General features: G+C 46.7%; 1 long non-coding RNA gene across 1 annotated transcript in view; it reads right to left on the reverse strand.

Annotated features, from left to right (window-relative positions):
• The window catches only part of LOC125939608 (uncharacterized), a 37,105-nt gene extending 10,330 nt beyond the window's left edge, over positions 1–26,775 (reverse strand). The window contains exons 1-2 of the long non-coding RNA XR_007464959.1: positions 26,674–26,775; positions 8,104–8,226 (exon numbers count right to left, since the gene is read on the reverse strand). This is a non-coding gene — a long non-coding RNA (uncharacterized LOC125939608). The remainder of the gene's footprint in view (positions 1–8,103; positions 8,227–26,673) is intronic.
• Between the last annotated feature and the right edge of the window lie 259 nt (positions 26,776–27,034).

Consider the following 27,034-nt stretch of genomic DNA (forward strand, 5'->3'; position numbering starts at 1 on the left):
CTAATTTCAAACCAAAGTGGAAACTATGGAAGCTTAATGTAAGCCTAATTAGCGATAAAGAATTCATATCTCGAGTACGTTCATTGCTATCATCTTGCTTTTCTAAGAATTTACACTCATTTGCAGCCTGGGAAATGTTCAAACTGGAAATTCGAGACATAGCAATCGAAATTAGCTCGATAAGGTCGTATGTCAAAAAGTGCGAAGAAAAAATGTTGCGGCAAAGTCTTTATAACCTTCATGAGCTGGAATCATAAACACCTGGCACATATATAAATGAAATCACTCTTGTTAAAAGCCACCTTCAAAAATACGATGCTGAACGCTATAGAGGTGCTCGCATTCGCGCTCGTACAACCCGTGCCTTGCACTCGGAAGAACCAACGCGCCAGGCGTTACTTGATGAGCGTCGGCATGCAAATTCAAAACATATCTCAGATATATATTCTAATGGCGTGCTTGTGACAAAAACGGAAGAGATTATCAAAGAATTTCAAAGATATTATACAACGCTGTTCAGCTCAGCTCATACGCCAAATCCTGATATTCTGACACATTTCGTCTCCCTAGTTAACCCTCTCTCAGAGGATGATGGATCTGTGATTAGTGGACCATTTACCTAACAAGAAATAGAACTTGCCATTGATCAGTTACCGCTTTCCAAAACACCAGGTCCTGATGGAATCTCTGGAGAATTTTATAAAGCCGTTAAATTTATATTAAGCCCTGTTTTACTTAATATATTTACTGCTAGTTTTGATGAAGATTGCCTACCACAATCTTTTACTAAAAGCCATATTAGCTTAATCCCTAAAAGTAGTGAAAAAGAAAAATTGCGGTTTGTAGAATGCTATAGACCCATTACACTGACGAATGTAGACTACAAAATTTATGCAAAAGTCTTATCTAATCGACTCCAGTATGCAATGGCATTACTTATTGGACCTCACCAGACTTGCGGATTAAAAGGCCGTTCCATACAAACAAACTTGCATCTAGTCCGAACAGCTCTTCAGTACTGCTCGTCCCACTGTGATCATTTTGCATTGCTTCAGATTGATTTAGCGAAAGCATTTGACCGAGTAAACCACACGTTCCTTTTCAAACTTTTAGAACACGCCAATGTTGGATCCGTTGTTTATAACGGTGTTCGCATGTGCTACACTAACTGTTCTACCAATATAATTGTTAATGGAAATCTGTCCGAGCCGGTGTATATTCTTTCCTCTGTAAAACAGGGTTGTCCGTTATCACCACTTCTATTTGCCCTTTATTTAGAGCCATTGTGTATAAGCATTCTTAAATGCAGTGACATTCATGGCTTTAACATTTTGGGCAATGAACTCAAAGTATTGGCTTATGCAGATGATCTTGCCTTTTTCTGCTCAGACAAACCGAGCATTGACAAGGTGCTATCATTGACTGAAAAATTTGGTATGGCTTCTAGTGCCCAGATAAATTGGTCAAAAAGCTCAGGTCTTTGGTTTGGTTTATGGGGATGTACGCCGACCCAATATGCAGGTATAGAATGGACAACCGTGCCACCTAAATACCTTGGTGTACCTTTTGATGCATATAAGCTTAGTGCACATTTCTGGCGGGAACGTGTACCGGCACTTCAACGCCATGCGGATACCTTTACGCCACACCGCCTTTCAATATTTGGTAGGGCGGCGGCTTGTAACTTGTTCCTGGCTACATAAATATTTTATGTACTGCAAATACTTCACTGTGCCCGGACTTATATTCAACGATTTCACAGAATATTTGCTACTTTTGTGTGGTCTTCCACCTTTGAACCTATGAGACGAGATAATATCTTTCGACCCGTATGTGCTGGCGGACTTGGCCTAGTGCATCTATATGTGCGACAGATTGTTTGGCGTTTCTTCTTTTTTCGAGATACTTCACACCCGATACTACGATCATTCATACAAGTGAACTTATTCAATGCATTACCCAATCTGGTAGTTTCATCCCAATATTCTGAAAGACCTTGTTTGTGGGGTTTTATGTATGAAGTATATTTCGCTGTGCAGTTCCTCATGGTTCGATTTTCTACTGAGTATCTCTACGCAGTGTCCAGAAAACAACTATACAAAGATTTGATATCAATGATTTTCCCACCTCCACTTTACCGTTCTACATTCTCAAGTTTGCCAGGGAAAGACGTACTTAAACGAGTCCGCAAGATGCCTTTATCCCCATGTACAAAAACGTTTTTCTTTAAATTACACAGTGAAACATTACCTGTCAAAACTTGGTTGCACAAAAAAGGAATTTTTGTATCCACTGTGAACTGTCGCCTTTGTGATGTACCTGAGACTATAGAGCATTGCTTTATAAGTTGTAAAGACGCAATATTGTTCTGGGATGTGCTCCAAAAAACTCTCAAGAAAGACTTCATTTTGAATCACCATACCATCCGATACTTGATTGCACCCCACGGAGAAGACGTGCCTTTTGATATGTTTTTCTTAATTGGACTACACAGCTTATGGAAGACGCGCATGTTAGACCGAAACGCTGAACCTGTTGTTTCGGCGAAATTTCACTACGCTCAAATGATTGGTCACTTGAAGGACATATATGACTTGACAGATTTTCAACCGGACTGGTACCATCTCTTGTTACGTTGCTTGTCGTTGCCACCTTTTTAAGATCAAAGTTACTTGCCACTTGTTTAAGAACAAAACTACTTGTAGTTTTGTTCGGGTAGGGTGAGCTTAACGAGATTTTAGGCCATTTCTAGGCCATGAATATAAAATGTGTTGGCTGGTGCTTGCACGTTTTCCGCAGATACTATTTCTCTCGCATATACATGATGCAATAAATACCATGTAAGAAAAAAAAAAGTGGCTATATGGCTGAGTGGCTACGGCGCTCGCTTTGGGATCATGCGTCCGGTGGTTCGAAACCCGCCCGAAATAGAATTTTTTTTCTTAATATCACGCTTTTGTTTTTCTTTCCCTCTCTGTTTGCCAGCGCGGTCGCTTGAACCCCGGTGCCACGGCGGCAGCCGTGGTGCCGGGCACCGACGCGAAGCAGCGGTCGTTGGGGTGTTGCGGAGCGCAGCGTAGCAACACCCCAAATAAAAAAATACTGCACCAGTCAGGTAGACTGCTCCCTCCCCGATAGTGAGATTATATTTGGATCATCAAAACAGTGATGCGTTTATAATACCACCGATCCCAACAGCAGGCTAGTCACCACCAGCCCAGCGTTTTCTCCGTCAACGGCTCCTCCGTTCCAACGGCGGCGGCTAGAAACATGGTACGCGCGAGCGGCGCAGCGTGGCGCCAGCGGTCAAACGCTGTACCTACTAGCAATTGGAAATACGCAAACGGGCCACATTTTGCTCCGTTCGCACCTCTCCGCACGAGCCATGGTCCGCGCCACCCAGTATATCGCTAAATGAAAACACGTATAGAGTTGCGACCAAATTTCACATTATGGAGTATCGTAATCGTGAGCGAATTTTTACAGCGGAGCTGTTAAAGTCTCGCTGGGTTGGTCTCGTCGTGCGCAGCATCGCCGAGCTGGGAGAGCGTGAGCTGGGAGAGAGCGGCGGGTGTGCTTTTTCTCGCAGTGGAAAAAAGTGACGTGGCTCATTGTTTGCTTCTCTGAGCAGTGGCGAAGACTACCGTCAGGACTCCCGAGGTAGAAGCCGCTCGACTGGACCGCCGTCGTGAAACGACTCGCGAGTGGATGCGGCGACAGCGATCTGATCCTGATGCGAGAGCTGGGGAACATGAATCTAGGCGTAGCTCGAGCGAACAAAATCATGTAGTTAGATTGAGAGAAGCCGTGAGTCTGCGCCACCACCGAAATGAATATCCAGAGGCTCGTGAAAGCAGTCGACTGACTGCATCGAGATACGACGCAGAACATAGGCGGCATATTTTCATTTACCCGGGGGGGGGCTTACCAGCTTTTCGATACCTACCCATATATATATATATATCACAATTTTCTATTTCTTGCTTTATGGCGAAGGCAATTATATCGACACTCGAGGCAAATTATCGCTGGTGTCGTCACCGTGATGCTCCGTTATACCTACAAAAGGTATATAAATGAGCGACCCATACAGTGTGGGTGCGGGAAAAAGCACGCAACATTGAGCCGAAAAGGATGACGCTTGATGGGCATTATCTTCCCACGCGCTCAATATTCGGGTTAGTTCTAGGTCCCATAATCAAACGCGAATGGGAAGGCGAGCACGCGTCTTCTCCTCCAGCCCTGCCGTAGCTGTGAATGAATGTGCGCGGCTGACTCTTATGCGGCCCGCTTGCCATATCTAATTGTTGGTAATCATTGGTGGATGCAATGATAAAGGGCGAGCAGAGATGGCTGCTAACTTCATGCGCGCTGTCTTCCTTGCCGGGTTGTCCTTCTGCGCCCCTAGTGTTGCAGAGTTAAGAGACAGAGGTCATATTGCGGATCACTAACAGAGGCCATCTGTAGTGTACATAAATATAGGAAGGTAATAATGATGAATCTAATTTTCGGAGTTGCGGTAAATCGCGCGGCTGTACGAACCGTTCGCGAGGCTGCCGGCGTTCTTCATAATGCTTGCGTTGTGAAAGCGAGTGCTCGAGGTCATCCACTGAGGTATTTAAAGGTTTACATGGTCCGTGCATTACACTATGCTTGGTATTTTAATTTTAGGTGAATGTTTACTACAATTTATATGGCCACTATAACTAACGTATAGACTCGTGTAAGGGCCGCACTTTTCTGTCGCGATTTTGACGGGCCTCTCATAGCTAGGACCGGGCCATTTGACCTCATTTTTCCAACTACGAGTATGAAATCCGCTGTAAACCTCCCCGATCGCCTCCTCTCGACATCCAGTTGCGACGCGCGAAAGTACGCTGCTCGCGACAATTCGCTGTTGAGCCCGATCAGAATCAGCGCACGGAACGCGATTGCTTCTCGGTTTGATCTCTTTTTTTATTATAATTAGCTGTCAAGATGGGGGTGCGGCCCTTACACGGGTGCGATCCTTGCACAGATTTACACGGTAAGAATCTTCCTTCGTATAATTATCTTCGACTTCGCTATCACTAATACTGCTTCGCCTTCCCGGCCAAACTGCACTCTTTTTAAGTACTTTGAGTCCGAGTATAAGCGGTGCTGCGCATGATTTCTAAACTTCTATTTATTTGATTTCGAGTGAATCTGGCTTGGCATCATTTCGGTTACTGAGTGAATTCTATATAAAAGGTGTCTCAGCGAGCACTTTCAAAAATTTTTAAAGGTTGCCTGTGACAGATAGCACAATTCTAGTTCATGAGCTCGTCTACTCGAAGATGTGGACATTACATGCGCAAAAAAATTGAAATGCATATTTGACTAATTAACAAAATTAACCAATCAAGCTTTTAGCTGATTACCTTATTGCCCACGTTGCAATTTACAAATTCTAGCCATGGAGTTCCGATCCACTTGGAACTAATTCTCAGGCTGACACCGGTGTCGAGATATTAATTCTCTAACTTTGCGGAGAAATGCATTGGCGTGCCAGTCACTTTCTTAACTAAAGGTCGTTTTATGCATCGAAGCACAAAAGTGTGAATAGATATATAAATTATGGGGTTTTACGTGCCAAAACCACGATTTGATTATGAGACACTCTGTAGTGGAGGACTCTGGAATAATTTGGACCACCTGGGGTTCTTTAACGTGCACCTAAACCTAAGTGTACGGGTGTTCTAGCATTTTACCCCCATCGAAATGCAGCCGCCGTGCCCGTGATTAGATCCCGCGACCTCATGCGTAGCAGTCCAACACCATAGCCACTATGCAACCACGGCGGGTAAGCACCAAAGTAACTGGCACCCCAATGCATTTGTCCGCAATGTTCGGTAATTAATATCTCAAAACTGGTGACATCCTGAGAATTAGGTCCTAGTGCATCCTACTCGCGAACTCCACGGCTAGAATTTGTAAATTGCTAAATGACCCATAAGTTAATATGTTAAAAACTTAATTCGTGATTTGTAGTTATTTAGTCAATTATGCATTTAAATTTTTTGTGAAAGTAATGTCCGCCTCTTCGAGTAGACCAACTCATGAACAAGAATTGTGCTATGTGCCACACGCAATCTTCAAAAAATTTTTGAAAGTGTTTGCTGAAACATCCCGTATTTATGGCCTCTGCATGCAAGAGGCGATTTTTCCATCCCTAATGCGTAAAAGTAAATAATTAGACGACCTTTTTTCTCTTTCTTTTGCGTCAGTCATTACCATTCTCTACTGGAAAGAGAATAAATACTGAGACACATCACTCACGTGCTTTTCACACGCCATTGATAGAAGACTCTGCCGAAGGGGTCATTGAAGTCAGCAGGTTTTTTTCAGGGTCAAAAAAGCACGCAAAGTAATTTGAAGAGAGGTGAACATACATCAACACATTCATTCTCTAGGCATAGTCTATCCATTTAGTTGGCTACCTCTTCTCTTTAAAAAATATAATAAATCTTGTCCTGCGTATATATTTAAATATATTGTGTCTGTGCATTGTGTTCTCTGCGGAAATTGAAATGTTGAATTGAGGAAACCCGGATGAGGTAGCCGCCGCTGGTGCCTCTAATGCCCTTGTCTACCTATTGTCAGGATTTGCCGAAATAAACCGAAAGTATCAAGTAAAAACCGTGCACGTCCGCCCCAACAATGGAGCTGCAAGCTTTTAGCCCCAAGAAAAGTGAAAAGGTAGAGGCAACGCACAGGATTTCTCAAGTTATGTGGGTAACAGAACTCCGGTAATGACGCTTTAGGGACAGGGGGGGGGTAGTGTACAGATAGGGAGGGGGGGGCTCTGGCCCCCCGGGAAAGCTCCGGAGAGGGCTCGAGCCCCGGAGCCCTCCACCCCCGTAGTCGGCGCCTATGACGCCGAACATCGTGCTGAAATTGAGCGTCAGGAAATGGAGGCGACTGGAAGAACCTGGGTTGCAGGTGCTCGGGAACTTTCACAAGATGGGACTGACGGTGCGAACGGACGACTTAAACGTGAGTTTCTCGACGTGGAATTTGGCCACAGCTAAAACATCTTTGGCAGACTATGGTTTAGCAACATGCTTTACAAGAATAATGCTGTGCGGAACGAGGTTGCATGAACCAAAGCAATTGAAACGTCCTCGAAGATCTTCCCGGATGAGGTAACGTCGGTGAACTCTGTGTGTGTAGTACTTGCTAGACTTGTCTACTGCAGGAAAAGTTACCAGCTATGAGTGCAGTGAATGGGTACCGCTGACCTCCAATGCCAAAGAACTTGCAATGTCATGCCCCAAACTTAGAAAAGGGACGAGTTAAAAGCTAAGAGAAAACGCATTGATTCTGCCGCGGGGGCCGCTGGCCTAAAAAGGGTGCCGTGCGCAGCGCGCCCGCCAGTGGAAGGGTGAAATCCGTGGAGAATTGAGGATTTTTCTTCCATGGGAAAGCGCGTGCGCAGAGGAGAATGTTGCTACCTACCGGAATAGAGGAGTTTTAGGGTGGGTGGATGGATGGATGATATATGTGCGTCCCCTTTGAAACGGTGTGGTGGGTTGTGCCACCACGCTCTTGTTCTTATTTTACCTAATGTCCTACCTATATTTATGAGAAAAAAAGAAAACACACCCACACACAAATTATTACCAGCATCAAATTTTCTGAACAACTATTGCGAACCTTGTTCTTGTACGCCTCCTTTGTTTGTAGTCTCCCTACTTCTCTGCCAACAAACCTCCAATCGCCTCATACTAATCTCTATTGTGGACATGTTTACTTTCCCCCTGCTATCCCTGAACCCAAGGGCTTCAAGGAGGCGAGATGAATGTAAACCAACAGCTGGGTATCTTCACATTCTAATAAAACATGGTCCGTCGTTTCCTTAGCTTTGCCGCAGCAAGCACATGCTTCTTTCTTGGTGTACCTCGCTTTATAACTACGCGTTTTAAGACATCCTGATAAACTCGGCAAACGATGTAGTTTTTTCAGGAAAGCGTGAGAAAAAAAAACATGCGTAGAACGTTGTAGGGCATTTCTAGTCGCACTAATAGTTTCGCTGTAAAGAAGAAAACCGTCCCTTTTTTGTCTTTTTTTTCGAGATATAGGTACCTGCTGTAATAGAAGCCATGACCTCGATTCCTCACGGTGCAGGCATTATACTCCGGACGCCGGAACAAGGCGACTGCTCACAGGCGCGTGGAGAGTCCCGAAACTGGAGCCGGTTGTTGACGTCTGCCTGCGAAGCGAGAAGTAGACGAAAATAAAAAAAGGAAAAAACGTTGCACTGCCAGCCTAAAAATAAAGAAGAAAAAACAAAACAAAAAAGCGTGACAGGTACGTGACGTGGCAATATCGAAAAGGATGAATTATGAAAAAAGCGCCCACGCTGTGATGGCAAGCGGTAGTCATTTCGCGCGTGTGCGGGTGGCGCGGACGACCCTGACAACATTAACGATGGGTCAGCTTGTCAGCAATGGTCGTTACACAAGCGCCGCAAGCATGTTTTTCATCACAGTAACCGGTCAGGTGGTGAAGCTTTTCGCGGAGGCTACGCGGAATTACGAAGCACAAAGAGAGCACCAATTCAACTTAGAATAATAGAATAATTTTACAGCGAAGTTATATATGACTAGGCTGAAACACTCGTGGTCCGACCACAGAAACGCTCCACCGGAATTTAACCTATCGAAAACCTATCGAAAAGTCGCGTCTCGTTCACTTGGTATATACGGAAATTGGCATGGAAGGGTATGAATGTATGACTAACATGACCGATAGGTCATGACATCAATAGCCTCACATGCTCGTCAATTACGTCTGGATTACCCATAATACAATTACGTGTGGCGCGTGACCCGCATTGGATATGCGGGTAAGAGCCAGGGACAAGAAAAAGGAAAGAAACGAGGAAATCACGTGTGGCTCGCACCGGGACCGCACATTTCAGCTTCGCTGGTTTACCATCTGTACGGGGTGCGTGGGTGGTGAAATTTTTCAAAACTCTACTTGTTATTGTTAATGTACAAATTCTTATTAGAAGAGAAAAGGAAGGTCACATTTTCATTTCTTGAATCGAGAACAAACAGCATGCACTTTGATTTTAGAGCTTCCTCATGCATGGGCCGTCTCATTAACCCTTTGGATGTCATCGCCGTACATGTATGGTGGAGGACAGCGAGAAAAAACATTTATTCGGACCATCGAGGTCGTTGCTCTTGAGGTCGCGAGTGGGTGGTGTCCTCATTCCAGGACTCCACTGGTCATGGCTAGGCTGAAACACTCGTGGACCGATCATAGAAACCCTCCGGCCGAAATAAACCTATCCAAAACCTTTCGAAAACTCGCGTCTCGTTCACTTTGTATATACCAAAATTGGCATGGAAGGGTAGGAATGTATTACTAACATATAATCCCAGGTACAGCGGCGCCGAAACATTAAAAAAAAAAGTTGCAGTGGCTTAGCTCGGCTATGCCAGGATATACGTAGCGTTAGCAAAAGTTCAGCTGATTATTCTTAGCTTTCCTGGTTGTCTCCTACGCTCAACCGCTAATTGCCAGGCAACTACTTCGGGATCCGATGAGTCAAGCTTCTCCGTTCTTCTGCGCTATTGAGCAGCATTTGCGCTCTCCTCTCCTTCTCCATGGCTATACCACACTGGCAAACGCCAGTCAGAAGCGCAGCGGCTCCAGCGCAGTGTCAGACGGCGACTGCACAACGAGCGCGCGCCGGCACCAGTGCGTCTACCGCGGCTGCGACGTCACTCCTCTGGAATGCGCAGACCGGCGGCGGTGAGTCGCGCGCGGCGGCGGCGAAGTGCGCGAGATGTGCCGGCTCCGGTGGCTCCGGTGCGCAAGCCGTGTGACATCAGTGATCCTGGCGTATCCGCCGCACGGCTCTTGATGTGCCGCGCGAAACGGGCTTGGCTAGGCCAGTGTAGCTAACGCTACAAAAACCAGCTTTTTGTTTTGAGCGATATGCTGCATGGCGTCAACTGGAGGCACTGCAACCTCCAATCACAGCAGAAAAGAGTCCTATCGTGGCGCCGCCCGTGGGCCTCCGCTAAAACTTATCTTTCGCTTCGCTCTATCCGACCGAGGTAGCTTGGGAGTTTCGCCTAGTTTACTGCTGCATACTCACGCCCGCGTCTGCGACTTTATGATAGGCATGCGCGCGCGTGTTGTTTCTTGCCATGGCCGGGCGTCGGGAAAAGGAATATCATTTGTAAAGCGACGCTTTCTGGGTGAACCCTCCCGGACTTAGCTAACCGTGGCTGCTGGCCTTGGTATGTCTTGCACATAATAGCTCGCAAGATGTCCCATTATTACTTTGTACTTGGCAACCTAGTACAGAGTTATTGAAAGTGTAAATGGACAACCAGGAGTTATCAAAGAGAAAGCGACAGAAAAATAGAGAGTGAATTGGATGGACGAAATGGAAACCAAAAAGACTACGGATATTTACAAGAATGAGATGGAATGTCTCTGCGATAACACAAAGGGCATTGCCTTACTATTCCAGGCCCGAGCCGGTTGCCTAAGGACAAAAACATACCTGAGCAAATATTCGGAAGTACATGAGGCATCAGTATGCTGCAGCAACAATTCGGAGACCACTCAGCACATGCTGATGGAATGCGAAGGAATCACCCACTGAGAAGCGTAGGTAACGTGCACCTTCCAGGAGTGCTTGAATTTTAAGTGGACGGAAGCATCAACTGGCAAGCAATCAAGATAAGCCAGAGACGTTTAGAGCATTGATGAAAAAAAAAGCAGGGAAGAGATTGATACAACCGGAACTATTACAGGCGTAGGCAGCGGTAGAAAGTACAGAAGTTTGGAAGGGGAAAAAAGACTAATGCGCCAAACGCGCGGAAACAGCGGCACGCAACTGCATGAAGGGCAGGGTCTCCATGAAAGCGATCAACATACTGAAATGTGGCGACACCCTCCCCCCTACACCTGCATCACGTGGGTTCCAAGACACGAGGGACTCGAAGGGAATGAAGCGGCACATACAGCGGCCCGCGCAAGTGTCAACCGGGCCTCCCCGCACGAAATTCTAGACATGTCCCACCCACCCACATCAGCGGAGGAAACGGAAACAACATCACTAACTTACCAAGCACTACTGCAGCACAATCGGCTTGGACGCAGGGTACACTTTCCACCACATCCAAAACTAACTAGAAATGAAGGCACCGACTACAGGCGACTCCAGAGCAATACCTTCACCCACGGAACCTTACTGCATCATTTCCAACCGACGCTATATACCTCCACCTGTCCACACTGCAACGTGACAGACACCCTGGCGCACCTCTACTGCAATGCAAGAACACAGCGACATAACCAGTAGCAGCAGACGAAGACCCAAACCTCCTCACTGAAACATGGGAATGTCCAAGCCGGGCCTGGTCGACCAGCGCGACTCGTCGCCCGGGCCCGGCGGGCGATCCAGGCCCGACTTCCACCTCGGCTGACGAGTCACTGTTTCAAATAAAGGTTTATTCATTAATTCATTAAGGAGATGCGTACAAAAATGCTACAATGAAAAACATGTATAGCATACCTGATTGAATCACGCAGGCTCGGTGACTATTTGTCACCGGCCCGTTTCAAAGGGGATGCCAATAAATCATCATCATCGTACTATATACTACGCTTATGTCTGTCCAGACAGCTGGCCTTGTTTTCTACGGAATTAATCAGTTATAAAACAGATGATACCTAAATATCTACATTGAAACAAATGGACATCATCGAGAGTACATTGCTTTTCGATAAAGGAAACCTTCCTATCCTTTCTTTGTCTATTTTCCTAATCATTAGGCAATGCATGCACGCCTAGTTCTATTATGCCGATTCCAGCTACCTCTTTGAGATGATCGCGTCGTGTTGATGACGATTTCCGTACTGTGGCATACACCCAAACACGAGTGTCGGCCAAGAAGTTGGCGGTAGATTTAAAGTAAACAAGAAGAAAGGAAAACAAAAACACAAAAGGAGTCGTCACACATGGGCACGCGCCAGTTTCCTGCACCCAAGAGACGCAGGAATGAAATGGACAAATTTATAGCATTTCATCAACCGCTTTCCACAACCATCGCTTCGCATAGATTCCAAAAAATGAGAGCATGGATTTCCATAATCTTTCATCGCTCAAAACATTACCGCGAGACGGTCGCCCTGCGGCTCTCCTGCAGGTGTGCGATCACTTTGCTTACAGCTCGCGCACCGGCGTTACTGCCGCGAGCGACGCACGTGCCCAGATAGAATTTCGTCTATTGATGTAATATGTAGGCACTGCATGCTTTCAACGCGACAGCGTTAAGAGCCCCGTGTCGCAGAATATCTGGAGTCGGCGGCGTTGTCCGTTCGAGAAAAATGATCCCGAACCACGCGGGCCCACCGCGTGGCGCATAGGCGTTACTGAACTAATTGGATTTCTCAAAGTAAAATGCGTCAGAATATTCTTAAAGTACGACCTGCACGCAACCTACAGCCATGATAGCGTCGTATTGTAACTTGAATATACGAGGAAACATAAGTCTGTTACGCGGAAACTCAAATACAAACCGTTTTTCCAGCTACCGTTTGAGGTCTGTCTAAGTGGGAGTGGGGCGCCCCGCTCGATTGCTTGCAACACCGTCCAGAGGGCGCTCGCATCCGCGCATACGCATACGTAGGGTGCCTCGATGCCCAGCGCCGCCGTTCAGGGTGGAAACAACCCCGCTGGCGCCGCCATATTGAATCACACGAGCTCCGACTGAGCTGTGCTTGCGTTCATAAATAGTGTTAATTACTCGCGGCGCATTTCCAAGTGCTTTGCCTTGATGAGGATTTTTATCGGTATCGCATCTGCACATCTTTATAACCAATAACCGTTAACTCGTCAAAGGTCCAAGACGTAAATGTATGGCGCCGGGAACATGCATGCCCCTAGTTGCCTAATTCAATCACATTTTATATGCCGTGTGTATGTTTGAAATACGCACTATTTTTTGCGCTTCGATGCTTGGGATATAAGGTTTGCGACCCCCTGTGTGTGGATGTTTTTCTTTTTTGCTGTTGTATATTGGTTTACACGTCACGGCTCCTTTACCGTAGCCAGCCACTCGCGCACAGCGGTTAGCTTCCCTTGCGTTGCGCGTGCTCTTCGCGTTCGTTGCAATTATTTGACGATATCTACACGCAATTGTGCTTTTTTTTACCCACAAAACTGTGTGCTGACAGGATTAAGCTGGTGTAAAAATAACTGCGATGTGAAAATAAGGTTTAGTTAGTGCTGTAGAGAAAAATGTAACGTAACTTGTCTGTGTCAATCTTGCGTAGTACACACAAGAAACCAAACGATGCACAAAGTACATTTACTTATAATGTATAGTACAGTCAATCATGAAAGAGATATGTACATGAAAAATTATATGTACTGTGTGGCGCCTGAAGGTTATGTTGAAAGACGAGATAAAAAAAAATCGCATGGTAGGCTCGACACACACAATTCGGGATAGAGAGAGTTTTTTTTAATTTATTCATTACATGGGGGGGGGGTTTCAAGTGAGTACATCAACCTTATTACACACAATATAAATCGAAAACAAGAATACAAACAAGAAAACGCAACCGCGGGTAATATTAATCAAGATATCCAGCCAGAATACATCAGCTACCATCGAATACGTCGCATCAGCCAAACACATCGATGGTGAGTACAGCACATTTTATAAATAACCATTAAAACACTGATAACTACATTGAAAAAATAAACAACACTGCATAAATATTGCGTACAAAAACCGTAAATGAAACTAAGACAGTCACATACAGATTAGCAATGTTTTTCACTTCGAAAATATAGTCCATGATGATGTAAGGCTGTTGACTTTAACAGGCAGCGCCCATCCTGTTGATTTCCCTCGTACTGGTCCTCTTCAAACTGTTTCTAAGTACAAGTAAAACAACAAAAGTGATTGTTGATATGAAAAGTTGCCTTGTAAATACAGAGAGCCCATTACAGTGCTTATAAATAAATTTTCGATGAAGTAATGCTGTATTACCTCGCTTCACACGTTTCGAAGAAATGCACAGGCTACAACAGACACCATGCCAGAAAGCGCCGAAACATTTTGGTTCCATGATGCCCCTTAACTCTACTACACCTGGGCATACCGTGCACAGGCATTTAAAGACCGTCACAGTACCCACTATGATCGGGAATGAGCCGCAATGACCATCTGCTTACGAGCACCACGCTACAAATATATTCGTCTAAAAAATCAGCTATATAACGTAACAACCTGAGATCCGCAAGAAATCTGCTGAGAATAGAGAAAATCACAATGCTTCGCTTGCCACGTACACAACAGCCGCTCTCCCCAGTAGAAGCACTGCGTTCTTTAGTCCCAAATAACCAGTAGCGAAAAAAGAAATTAAGGGGAAAAAAAGAAACAAGAGACACACGATGTGTGCTTCCCGTGAAAAAGTAAAATAGGTGGTTTACATGACGATTTGCAGCTAATGTAAGGCTATTTCGCGGCGAAGCATTATCGTCAGTCCTTAAAATAAGGGTACTACTCGCATAGGCTGCGCCGATCAAAACGGCAAAAGCCTATGCGACGCGCGCTCGCAAACCATAGGCTACTCAGACAGTATCGGTGCAGTGCTAGTTCGTGAGCGAACAAGGTACATGAGCGAGGATCAGAGAATACTTTCTTATTTAAATGAAAAACACGGGGCGATAGTCTAAACTTTTTTTACACTTACCTCGCAAATGTAGGAGCTACCCGTTGCCTTCCAGTGATACCGCTTTACTTGGGCTTCCCATCTCTTTCTTCGCTCTGGGTCCCGGGGGAAGCGTAAACAACGAAGCCCTTAACGCGTCGATCCGGTGCACTTGGGAACACAACAGCCCGTCATGTCGACTCGATGCACTTGACAAGCTTGTCATTCATGCGGCTGAACACTCTCCAGCAAGTAGAAGCGTCAGCGAAGCATCCGCGCGCACTGTGTCTCGAACGTCTTGAATCGCCATCTCGCCATCTTGAATCACGCGAGTGCTTGGCGCGCACCGGCACCAAGCACTCGCTGTGATTCAAGATGGCGTCGCAGCGAGAAAGCGGCGGCGCGGGGGCGGTCAAAGGATGGCACCACCCTGAACGGCGGCGCTGGCATCGAGGCACCCTACGCATACGCGGCAGCGGCGGCGCCCGCTGAGCGGGAGAACGAAAAAAAAAAAAAAAGAACCAGAACGCTCGCCTTCGTGCATACCGTTTGCCGCCAGCGTTTGCAGGTAAACATTACGGTTACATAATGAGCATTTGCCGGGAAGCATGAGAAGCAGTCAGGGATCTTATATCGCGTTCTCAAGGCGAAGCTTAAGCGTCCTCCAAGTTAATTTTTTTTATTTTTTGCTCGCTTTTTTTCTGACGAGTGTGCTCTACTGTATTCGTTTGCTTGGGGGCACTCAGTGTGGCATGCTTCGCATTCACATTAGCCGCGTGTCCTATAGGACCGTGTTCTCTAACGATGCACATCATTTTCGATTCCTCTGGTCCATCCTCGTCGCTTCGGACGTAGCTCGGATGTCGCCGCAGCGCCGTCGTTGCTGGGTTCGCACCCATGGAACGACACATGATAAACATGGAATATGAATTACCCGTTTGAAAATGTGAGCCTAATGGTATAAAAGCTATTTAAAGCACAAGAAACAGTTCTGTGAAGATTGTTACACAAAGAAAACTAATGATGCTAGTATTTTCACCCATTCAACGGTAAACTATAAAATAAAATTTCATGCATTGAAATATTTTTTAAGTTTTATTCTCACCTAAAAATTTTTTGCTTGCTTTTTTTTCGAAATAAGTCACTCCGAAGAATTTAGATATGCGATTAAAAGAAAAATGCGAGCCTGGGGGAACGCTTTTTCCGAAAAAATGTGAGCTTTTAGATGCAGCACACAAGCAAATGCTTTTCGCGAACACAATTAACTAATCGTATACTTGAGGCAACTTTCCTAAACCCATCCCAATTTCGTAAACATTACGGAAAATTAGGGGTAGTTGACATGCTTGAAATTTACATGAAAAAAATTCAGAGCCCTTCCACTACTGTGAAATTGTGCAGTTTTTAAATTTTGTTGACCTGCAAAAGAACTATGAAGGTCTTAGAAAGGCAAAGTCATTCGTTGCTGCTATTGATGGTTTTACGACAGCTGTGGCTGAAATAGCCGGGAAAGAAGGCGACAATACCGTCATTGAACTGGCAAAAGGTGCCAACGTTTGAAGACACAAAGGTTTTGGTCCCTAACGATGGCACCATGCACATGTATTTCACAATAAGGGTTTAGCACAGACAGCTAAGAAAATTGAATAAAGCGTAAAACTAGCTATTCTCGATCCATGCTAACAGGAGGCGAATGCATTGGCAGGAGCAGCCATAGCAAAATGTCTCAGTGAACCCAGATTTCAAGGGCGGGTGGAAGTGCACTCTAATGAACAAAAAGGTCGCCGTAGTTACACGCTACAAGTTAGTTACTGTTAGAATATTCACTACATTAGTAGTAACATGCAGTTAGAAATGGTAGTGTTAGTAGCATTTCTAATAAAAAGAAAGGTGTACTTCCATTAACGGAGTACATCAACTCCAAAACGTAGTTACCGTTGCTAATGCAAATGCACTATATTACCAGCAACATATTGTCATCGGTAACGAGGGAAAAAAAGGAATCGAGAAAAGATTTTCGTCATATTTATTAACCATCAATTATTGGTGTGTAAAGGTCATAGTTACCAACCGGGGACTGTGTAAGGAGCTCCACATGTTGTGACGGAGGAGGAACAAGAAAGTTCGCAAAATGAAATGATCACGTCGTCTTCTGGGAACATTTTAGAGCGCAGCTATTGGGCGCCCGATCTTGCGTCGGCGTCCCTCGTAACCGAGCGATCAAGCACAGCGAAGGATGAAAGAGCGAACGCGGAACGCAGACGGTGATAGCGAAGAGGGCGCGAGGAGGAAAGCGGAGGAGGGCGGTATGGCGAACGCATGGGAACAAAAGCGTAGAGCCGCGAGAGACAGGCTCTGCGGCGGTGATAGTTACGAGATGGCGGCAAAGTCGCGCGCGTCGTCTGTTTACGGTGGCTAGCTGGGTTGGTGTGCCGGCCACGAAGAGTAGTTCAGCGCTTCTCCGCATCATGACGACAAAATTGGCGCTGCAGTCGGGGGTTTGTCGCAGGCGGCGCGCGTCGTCTGCTGCTGCCGCCACGTTATACATTGCAACTGCGGCATATTTCTCATCGTATTTAAACTGAAAACCACATTCACAGTGGTACCATAGACAGTTACAAATTTCTGAATGCACCAGAGCTCCGTCACTTGCGAAGGTAACGTACTTGCCTTTTCCGTCGCCTGTTTGTTTAGAGAATATAAGATCTATTAACGCTTTTTAGTTCGATAAACACGTTAAACTTGAGTCTACGAGGAGAAGCACAAACTTTGAATGAACGGAATAGCCCTTCATCAGTTCTTCTAAAGCGAGAAAGCGAAGTTTGCTTTGCAGAATAAATGTATACTGTAGTATATGTAGGGGCTGTACGCGAACGTGCAGGGCGTATTCTTATACCACGGAATGTGCAAGAGAAATGCTTTGGCTTGAAAGGATATAAAACACAATGGCATAAATATTGATATTCGTACAAAAAAAATCATTTGGTTCAATTTTCTTGACTGTATTGGGGGTATTATAAATTTATGACATATATTGTTAACTTGTTCGTGATGAAGAAAAAAAGTTCATACGCGGTGCGATTATGTATGATGAGAGCAGTAGCTCGTAGAATGAAAAATCATAGTTTGGACTCGTGAAGATCGTATATATGCATATTTCAATACAATAACAATTTAGGTAATTCTTCGGTCACACACGCAAACCATGCAGCAACACCAAGCTTTTATTGCAACTGTAGCTTTAACTGAAACACTGCACTGCATCACAGCGCTCAAAATGCACGTAGCGTAGCCGCAGCCTAAGGTGCTTTTTTCTTTTCAGGATTACGCTCAGGAGCCAAGTTTTGGTCGTCACAAGGAAGTGCAGGCGAGCAATGTATTAGTTTGATGATGCTGTTCGTAATTTAGATTTTGTGCTGCTCTCAACCCATGACTCTTGAGCGCTTCAGCTGGCGAAAGGAAAAAAAAAATACCAGCGGCAGGGCATATCTGCCCGTCGTTGAGTTGTAAACCGCGGCCGCTGCACTTGAAGCTGAATTTTTTGCACACACAAACATTTCGTCGGCCATCTTTGAGCAGGTTCATTTCTTCACCTGTCTACAAATACTCATTCTTCACCTGTTGAACATGCGACATTTCCATTCACATCCTATTTACGTGGAGCTTGTGTAAGTTTGGCCAATGTCTCCAGAGGAGGCATTGGTTTGGCTCGTTGTCTCTTCCGGATTATTTCAACGACCGAGATGCCGTTGGATCCTCGCTTGTTTTTTTTCAAGAAATTTTCTTCAATATGTAAGGCGCAGCGTCGGGTAGCACCGAAAGAAGTGTCACTTTAAGTGCACATACGCCATCGGAATCTGCACAATCTTCCTGCCGGTCATACGCTCGATGACATGCTCCTTGAAGTGGCGCTGGCACATGACTAATACGGTTGAAACATTTTTTCAGCACGGCGAAGGGAAACGTCACGTCTTTCGGAAAGTTCTGGGTCTGAGCGCATCGAAACCAATGATTCTTTCGCGCGCGGCTTGCATGCTTGTAGCCGAACTTACAGTTCGACAGAGAGCAAGTGGTGCCCTTCCGCTGTGTTTTTTTCTGTGCAGGAACACTTTCACTCTGTCGCGAAGTCTCACAAGCTTGATATTCACGAATATCACCCGCAGTCTTCACTTCGCTTCTTAAACGTCTAAGGAAATTTCAAAAACTCTGAGAACTATCGTGACTGCGAGCGCAGCGCTGCGTGCCATGAGCGTGTTGACAGACGATATAAATGACCGCTTTTGAAAATTACTCATTGCAACAAGAAACATCGCACTGTTAAGCACTCTCTCAACATACTTCGAACATTTTCTTTCAAGTGTTGCTGTGAAAACCTGTTATCGCAAATATAACAGGCGCGCATAACAACACTCTCAGTAGCAGATGACGCGCGCTTCACGGCAAACCTCTGTCCGCAGTGCCACTCCTGCTGTCATGATGCGGAGAAGCAGTGAACTACGCCGGTCGGCACTCCTACCAATCTAGCCACCGTAGGCTGTTCAGAGATGACGCCACCGATAGCATATACTGTAACCAAGAGCTGCGTGAGCGAAGGTCTGTCTGCGGCGGCTGCTGTGAATCGCGCCCACGCGTCACCCACTCGCTGCCTCTCGCGATCTCCCGATTAGCGAAGCCATCGCGCCACACTTCGCTCCGTTTGCAACGTGCCGCACGAGACACATTGACCGCGCCTGCCAATATATCGCGAAATGAAAACACGTATAGAGCTGCGCTCAAATCTCCAATTAGGGAATATCGTGATCGTCGGTGAACTTTCTTTTTTGCAATTTATGCAGACGCATGCACATTCGAACCTTTATTAAAGTGGTTGAATATATGCCTTAAAACTACATGTGATGCGTACACTCGAGTTTGTTTTCATCCTATGCAACTTTTATTCTCATGCAATGTTCATATTGAGGCCTTACACCGTATGCAAGCTGTATGCCGCAGTGCAAAAACGAGTTCAGGTGGATGCACTGAGGGAGCCGTCGACGCAGGGATGTCACGAGGACGAAGATGATATATGATGTTTGTCTAGAAAAGAATGGCGATAAGGAATTTATATGCACAGAGGAACGCGACGCATTTCTAAACTAAATGCATTTAGGTATTCCAAATAACCCTCCTTTCGCAGTGGTACATAGCCATTCTGGAAGCCTGGTTAAAAATGTGTACGTACACCACGTATATCCGATGACCCCAGAATAAAGAATGAAAAATGAAAAACGAAAAAAAACTAGCAACGCTCACAAAAACAAGAACGATAACGACATACGCAGGTGCGTGTGTCAGTTTTTTATCAGTCATGTTTGTGTGAACGTTTCATGTTGCCCGCCCTCCAAGTGCCTTGCTTCACCAAAGCCATGTACTATACCATCAATTGTGCTTTAGAGATACCTGACAGCTGACATTGTATGTCAAAGGATTATGCCGTGTTTTATTGTTTCATTACGAAAGACATAGGTGTGCACATTGACATTGCTTTGTAGGTAAAAATTAAGCCATGCTTGCCCCTGCGTATGCCGTTATCGTTCTTGCTTTTTCCGAGAGTTTTTCGTTTTTTTAATTCATTTTTCATTCTTTACTGCAATGCTTCACCAAAATCATGGACCAGCTGTCCCACCAGAAACTATATTATGGTAATGTTATTCCTTGACTGCTTAGACTAGTTTTTTAAAATTCTTATATTTCAGCTACATCATTCCGGGGTCATCGTATATACGTGGTGTACGTACACATTTTAAACCAGGCTTCCAGAATGGCTATGTACCACTGCGACAAGAGGGTTATTTGGAATATTTAAATGCATTTAGTTTAAAAATGCGTCGCATTCCTCTGTGCGTATACATTCCTTATCACCATTCTTTTCTAGACAAACAGAGACATCGCTGCGTCGACGTCTCCCACCGTCCATCCACCTGAACTCGTTTTTGCATTTCGGCATATAGCTCGCGAATGGTGTGATGCCTAAATATAAACATTGCATGAGATTAAACGTTGCATAGGATGAAAACAAACTCGAGTGTACACATCACATGTAGTTTTTAAGGCATATAGTGAACCACTTTAATAAAGGTTCGAATGTGCATGCGTCTGCATAAATTGCAAAAACGAAGAAACCCGGGAAGCGATCTCGATAACGTTTCGCATTAAAGTTCGTTTTCTCACGGGGATCGAAAGCGGGACCGATGCCTTTCCGGGATGGTAGCTCTCCCATCTGAGGTACAACCAGGACCTAGCAGGACACTATAGCAGAACAAGGTAGAATTAATTCGGCTACTCGAAGCACAGGGAAACAGAAAAATTATGCAGGGCTCTGCTAGCGAAACAACAGAGACCAGCGGAGTTGGGGAAAACCTAGTAAAGTAGTGGCAAACCACACACTTAGTCTAACTTTTGCTGGGCTTCCCCTATCTCCGCTGGTCTCTGGTGTTTGCGATAGCAGAGCCACGCATAATTTTTTTTCACTGCGAGAAAGAGGACCGCCGAAGCGAGCGCCCATTAGCACCGCTAGTCCCGAGTCGTTGCCTGTTCCGAAAGTTCCTGAGCCCCGCAACCCAGGCTCTTTCAGTCTCCTCCCTTTCCTGGCGCTCAGAATTTCTTCGCGATGTTCTGCGTAGTATTGCGATGAATTCAACTGGCCACGTTCACGAGCCTCCGGATCTTGATTTCTTCGCCTACGTGAACTCTCGGCTTCCCTCAATCTAAACTCGGGATGTTCTCTTCTCCGACGCTTGTTTTCAGCTTCATCAGCTCTCGCTTCGGTCTTTCGGAAGCGACGAGTGTTCAGTTCTCTGGTCGAAACCTGCCCAGCCACCGCCAGAGGCATCGGCTGTAGTCACGGATACCGGGCGCGTTCGGCGCTAACGCTGGGAAACGTGGTCGGCGTCGGCAGCAGCTCTACACGTCCCATTACCACCTGCCTCACTCCTCCTTTCCTCTCTCCACCTCGCATCCGCCTCCTGCGCGATGCTATGTTGTTTTATTTATTTATTTATTTATTTATTTATTTATTTATTTATTTATTTATTTATTTATTTAGAAGGTACTGCGGTCAAACATCAAGCAGGGGGGCGTAGCACAAGCAGTTGACAAAAAGAAATTCAAATAGCAGTAAACATGAAACAAAAACCGCAGTGAAACGGTAGAACACAGTATAAATACATAATTATACAGGCATCACTCTGCTTCCCCCCTCTCTCTCTCCCAGCTCGGCGAAGCTGCTGACGACGGAACGATCGTTATAGCGAAGTTCTAACAGCTCCGTAGTAAAATTTGGAGGACGCTTAAACTCCGCCTTTAAGAGTGGAACACGACAGCATTCAAAGATCCCCGACTCCTTCCTACGCTTCCCTGCAACTGCAGTTTATGTAACCGTAACGTTCACTGGGAGACGCTGGCGGCGAACGCTACGCACGAAGGCGAGCTTCCTGGTAGAAACGCGGCCATTTACGTGTGCCGATCTTGTGTATCGCACTTTTAATACTTCGGTCTGGAAAAAGTTAACATAAAAAGCATGCGCTGTCGGTTTTTTTTTTCGTGACATTTCTTTGTGGGCTGTCTTTCTCAATATTCCGAGGACTAACTTTGTAAAGAATGTAAAAACTAAGCGTGAGCAACTTTGAGGGTAGACGTACTTTAGTGGCATAAAGAATATTTTTTGCTCACAGGACGTCAACGCCGGCTACGGCACCGGACGTCCACACCGGATTTTCTGCCACACTGAGGCCTCTTAACGCACTCTCGCGTTAATGGTGCGAATAAGTTAAGCGGAAATCCGCAATGTGAAGTAAGCTTCACGAAAAGGTAAAAATTGTCATCCATCTGAGAGTACAAAGAAAACCCATGCCCGTTTCTCCGAACGAAAAATTCTCTGTTGAAGAACAAATAATAATTTCGTGCTTTATACTTTTAAAATTTGTTTTTGTAAAGTACATCTGAAACACACCCTGCCTTCATCTTCGTAGTCCGGACTTCAACTATCCCATCATGCCCCACGCATTCCGCCTGCAACAATGACTTTTCCGGAGCACATGCAGGAGCAGGTGGGCTGGTGGCAAAATGGTGGCAAAGTGCTGGTACGAGATTTAGAGGTCTCAAGTTCGATTCCGCCTCTATACGAGGGCCATCTATTTGTTCAGTTGTTTACATGGCGACCATGTAGATGATTATTATTAGGTATCTTTGAGGAGTATAACGCAAACCATTCCTTCCTTTCATAGAACTGTGCGAAACATTGCTGGCTCTCCCGTTCTCGAGAGTAGATGTAAGCATGAAATGACTACCATATGGCGTCTTTTGCTGCCTGTGGTGCCAACGCCTTCAAACGCGTTTCTTCTAGCAACAGTCCAACGCGCTCAGTGTCTGCCGCCACTTTTTCTTCTTGTCGCATCTAAGTCGTCGGCTGCAAATGTGCGGCCTTTGTGTCTCTTGTATCTGCCTCTTGAACGTCGCTATGGGAAATGACAAAAAAGTCGCAGTTTCACCCGAGATGCGGAGCATCGATTGTGATAGCAAATTGGTAGGGAGCTATACGGAGTAGGCATAGTAGTTTTATCGGCTGCATCAACTTGGACACATTCGCTTACTAACTAAATTAACTAGCGTGGCGTCAGCGCGTACAAGCAAGCATGAGTAGATCACAGTCGATGACCGCAGACAACCACTGTAAAACGGTGGCATGAACAAGCGCGGCCGACGCAGCGAGCGAAGGTTCGTGCGGTCTGTCGCTTCAACGGATACTGCGCGGCTGAAAGCACAGCGCATACAAAGGTTAGAGCCTTCTGGAGATCGCTTTCAAGATACGGCGTGCGACAGCCCGCACCGGCGCCAAGTACGCAGTTGTTAGAAGACTAAAAGTCACCCCACCCCCTTCCCTCCCGCGCTGCCTTCCCACTTTCCTCCTTTTGCGTGGAAGATTGCGCCGCCAGTTCCCCTTGCGCCCGGCTGCAAGATACGCATTTGGTTCCGCCGCCGCAGAACAGCGTCGCCCCCCTCCTTCCCTCCCATACCCCGACTCCCCGACGGCCTTTCGCCCAACGGAAGAAGTCGCGTTTGCTCTCCGTGTAAGCGTGCGTCCCCCGAGCGCTTTTACTCGCACATACAGCGCGAGGCGACGATTTTATCGCCCTTAATTGGGCTTTATATGGAACCTCACGGCGGCGACGCCGACGGCAGAAATCCGCTTGAAGTGTCCATATAATTTCTATCGCAATAATAAAACTTCAGCGTACTAGAAGTTGCAGCTTGAGTGATATTGTAAATAAACATTAGGAAAAATTCGGAAGCAATATTTTTGTAACTTGTTTGGAGAGTAAGTAGGGCGTATGTTATGCGGCCTTGTACAAAAGGTTGTTCGAGAGAAACCGCATTTTGTTAAGTTTTGACTGGTTGCCCGTACGACCTCGTTTTTTCTCGCAACTTGCCGGAATGTTCTCGTTATGAGTGCCTGGATGACGGCTCTGGCTTTTGACTAAAGGTCACTTGAAGGTTGCCGACAACGGGAGCTAAAAGGATTTCATGCTTAAAAGTCGGTTTGCTTCTGAGATGGCGTCGTGAGTACATGGGTATCAGAGAGAATTCTGACATCAGGCCGGAGTACCTGGAGGGAATTACCGGCGTCCGAGCGGCGAACGCCCGACGGCCGGCGTCAAAAAATTTGACGCCCGCCGCCGACCACTGACAGCCAGTATAGATATTTTATTGCGATAGCAATTATATGGACACTCAAAAGCAGATTTCTGCCGTCGGCGTCGCCGTCGCCGTCGCCGTGAGGTTCCGTATGACGTCATTTGGAGAAGAAATCGTCGCCGCGCGCCGAACGCTGTATGTGCGAGTGAAAGGGCGCGAGGGGCGCGTCTTTCACGGGGAGTGAACGCACGGCGGAGAACAAACGCGCGTTCTGCGCCGTGCTCGCTTAAGGGCTGCAGAAGTAGGCGTCTCTTTTCTCCTTTACAATCACTATATATGTAGAGCAAACGCGCCTTCTTCAGACGCGTGAGAGGCCGTGGGGGAGGGGGAGGGAAGGGAGGCGACGTTTAGCTGCGGCACCAAGTGCCTATTTATATCAGAGGCTCCAGCAACAGTCACCAACGCCGCACGCATTTTGAGCTAACGCGGGCAAAACGCCGATGGCGTCGACAACAGTTCTGCGTGTTGTTGCTACCAAAGCCGCTCACCTTACTTCGTATGACATTGCTGTGTTGCTATCGCATTCATTGCTTCGCCCTTAGGGCGAAACTGTGACATTTTTTTTGTTGGGCGAACGCCGCCAACAGAAGCATCTAGCATGCAGCGTAGGACGACAGCCAATCAGGAGGCACCAGTTCCGGTCGCCATTCATGCTGGTCTTCCGCGCACGGGTCTTTTCGTGTCGTCTGCAATCGCGTTGGTGTTAACGTGTCTGCGTGTCTCTGCACCGATTAAGTAGTTCCCAATATGATCTCACAGGAATCGAGAGAGGCAGTGGAAGTGGAGCCTAGAATCTATTTAAAATCCGCACGGCTGGAGTACAACGACAAGCTTATTACAGCTTTTCTGGCTCTGCGCACTGCTGCCCGCGTCGCCTCGGTACACGGTTAGCAGCCAAAACTATTTCACATTTCTTTTTACACCAGAGAACGAGTTTTTGCAATAAAACAATAAATATATAAATACACAGTAAGAAATTCTAACTTTTCAACGTCACAATGCAACATAACCGTCTTTTGCTAATTATATTTACGCGAAGCAGTGAGCCGGACCCGGCCACAATAGACAGTTTTAATTCAACGTTAGCGTAATAGCGGTGTTAAGGGAAATGGCGTTTACCGTTCCGCAAACGAACTTTGCAGAAAGAGACTTCTGGTATAGCGTAATAGCGTAGTTTACGTGCGGGACGCTATTCCATTACGCTTTGAATTTAGCATACATAGTGCACTTAAGTGATTCTATCTGTGTGGGCGTCCGGAAAGCGCGAGAGGCAGCGCAATGGATGCCAGGAGCGCGTTGTACTTGTACGTCCCATATGTGCCGATCTGCTGCGAAGCAGACAAGCAGTACAAGCTGTCTACCACAGCCTTGCACGGAAACCTTTCGATCTCAGAGGCCGCATGCCATCGTCACGCTTATCTCCCGACTTCCCCGATAGGTGGCGCTGGCAACGGAGATTTCTCTCGTTAGGCTTAGACGTGTTCAAAACGAGAAGCGATCTCGAAAACTCCTCAAGGTTATCCATAGTAATATGTCGCCGAAGTGGCCTGAGACTAAGCGAAATCCGTTTACGCAGTCATTTGCTACGCTACGCAGCGAATATTCACCGTCGGGCCGGCGCGTCCCTTCTCGCCGCGCGGTGTTCGCCGTGAAAATTCGCTCCATGTAGCCCACGCTACGCAGGGAATATTCAGCGTCGGGCCGGCGCGTCCCTTCTCGCCGCACGGTGTTCGCCGTAAAAATTCGCTCCATGTAGCCCACGCTACGCAGGGAATATTCAGCGTCGGGCCGGCGCGTCCCTTCTCGCCGCGCGGTGTTCGCCGTAAAAATTCGCTCCATGTAGCCCACGCTACGCAGGGAATATTCAGCGTCGGGCCGGCGCGTCCCTTCTCGCCGCGCGGTGTTCGCCGTAAGAATTCGCTCCATGTAGCCCACGCTACGCAGGGAATATTCAGCGTCGGGCCGGCGCGTCCCTTCTCGCCGCGCGGTGTTCTCCGTAAAACTTCGCTCCATGTAGCCCACGCTACGCAGGGAATATTCAGCGTCGGGCCGGCGCGTCCCTTCTCGCCGCGCAGTGTTCGCCGTGAAAATTCGCTCCATGTAGCCCACGCTACGCAGGGAATATTCAGCGTCGGGCCGGCGCGTCCCTTCTCGCCGCGCGGTGTTCGCCGTAAAAATTCGCTCCATGTAGCCCACGCTACTCCGGCGTAAGACGTATCCGGGAACTTGCCTTGTTAGTGGCGACGATGGAGTGCCGGTTGGAAGGAGACGGTGGGTGGGGCCTCTCCGCACGACTTGACCTTGCGCCGTCACTTGACCTGTCCGGCCGCACAATGCAATTGTTCCAACCTGAACGCGCGGCCTCTTTCTCTTTCAAGCTACGCCCACATGTCCTCGCGCTGTCGAATTCTCGTGCATCCCTGTCCGAGGCGTCGCGTGCTTCCGGAGTCGTTGATGTTTATTGATGATAATGATGATGATTGACCAATACTGGAGTTCCGCAGGCCGAATGCAATAATTGAGTGGACATATATTGCGATATACCCGCGGATAACTTCCTGTGGCTACAAACGGAAAGCTACGGTGG

The sequence above is a fragment of the Dermacentor silvarum genome, chromosome 1 (assembly GCF_013339745.2).
Source record: "Dermacentor silvarum isolate Dsil-2018 chromosome 1, BIME_Dsil_1.4, whole genome shotgun sequence".
NCBI classification, from domain to species: domain Eukaryota; kingdom Metazoa; phylum Arthropoda; class Arachnida; order Ixodida; family Ixodidae; genus Dermacentor; species Dermacentor silvarum.